This window comes from Rattus norvegicus, chromosome 5 (assembly GCF_021556685.1).
Source record: "Rattus norvegicus strain SHRSP/BbbUtx chromosome 5, alternate assembly SHRSP_T2T, whole genome shotgun sequence".
Taxonomy (NCBI): Eukaryota; Metazoa; Chordata; class Mammalia; order Rodentia; family Muridae; genus Rattus; species Rattus norvegicus.
The window spans coordinates 103396801-103398093 of NC_141538.1; the positions used below are offsets into that span (position 1 = coordinate 103396801).

At 41.7% G+C, this 1293-nt stretch overlaps 1 pseudogene; it reads right to left on the bottom strand.

Annotated features, from left to right (window-relative positions):
* Positions 1–622: 622 nt before the first annotated feature.
* Positions 623–1026, bottom strand: Rps12-ps5 (ribosomal protein S12, pseudogene; annotated as a pseudogene).
* Between the last annotated feature and the right edge of the window lie 267 nt (positions 1027–1293).

Genomic DNA, 1293 nt, shown 5'->3' on the forward strand with positions numbered 1-1293 from the left:
TCATATACACATAAAAGAGATGAAATTTCCTTTTTAAAAAAATATATCTTCTTTGTCAGTTTCATACTTGTATATAATACATGTCTATATAGTTTTGATGGTCTGTGAGGCCTTTTTGGCCAACAGTTCGTAAGGAGGTGATCCACATGGCACTGGATTTTCATTTAGTAACCCATAGATTCTGGGATTGGCATTATTCGCCCATGCACAATACCTCCAAGACGAAAAACAGTTATCGCCTAGAGATACTGTAATCATCGTTACATAATAGCCTAAAGCACATTGCCTGATGTGTGTTTTCAGTCACACTGATGTAAACAAACCCACCACACTGCCAAGAGAAGCATAACTCATACAATTATATACAGTGCATAATACTTGATATTTAAATAAATAATTTACTGACATGAATGTACAATTATACACTTTTTTATCATTACCTTAGAGTAAATTCGATCTATTTGTTTATTTATTTATTTATTTATTTTTTTATTTTTTATTTTTTGGTTCTTTTTTTCAGAGCTGGGGACCGAACCCAGGGCCTTGCGCTTCCTAGACAAGCGCTCTACCACTGAGCTAAATCCCCAACCCCCTTGTTTTTTTTTTTTTAAATGAGCCCAAATCATTTCTTACATTTGAAATACTCCTTAATGACATCCTTGGCCTGAGATTCTTTGTCATAGTCCTTAACCACGACACAATTGCAACCAACCGCTTTCCGTGGTTTCCCCACCTCGATCGATCGGTTTTACAGAGGCCTACCCATTCCCCTAGTTTCTTGTTGTTGTCAACCTTCATCAGGTTGGTTTGGTGCTCGGCACAAAGTGCCTCCACCTGCTTGCCATACACGGGCTCATCACAGTCGGATGCAAGCACACAGAGAGGGCCTTGGCGCTTGTCTAAGACTTTGGCAGCTTCGTGTACGCCACGTACTAGGTCATCGTGCGTGAAGGCGGTCTTCAACACCTCTTGTAGAGCAGTGTTGACATCCATTACACCGGCAGCGGCTACTCCTCCCTCAGCCATGGAGGTGGAATAAGGGAGACACTAAATTTTCAACGCGCCTGAGCTTCCGCCTGAGCAACTTGGCGGCCGCGGGGGGGGGGGTCTTTTTTTTTTTTTTAATCTTACTGTTAATAATAGTCTGTTATGCCAGAATAGCTTCATAAATGTGTTTACTGTGTCCCTTCACTGCATTAAAGCCACATTGAAGCCAAGCATCATGGTTTATAGCTATAATCACAGCAACCAAGAGGCCGAGGCAGGATTGCAAGTTTGAGACCAGCCCCGGTT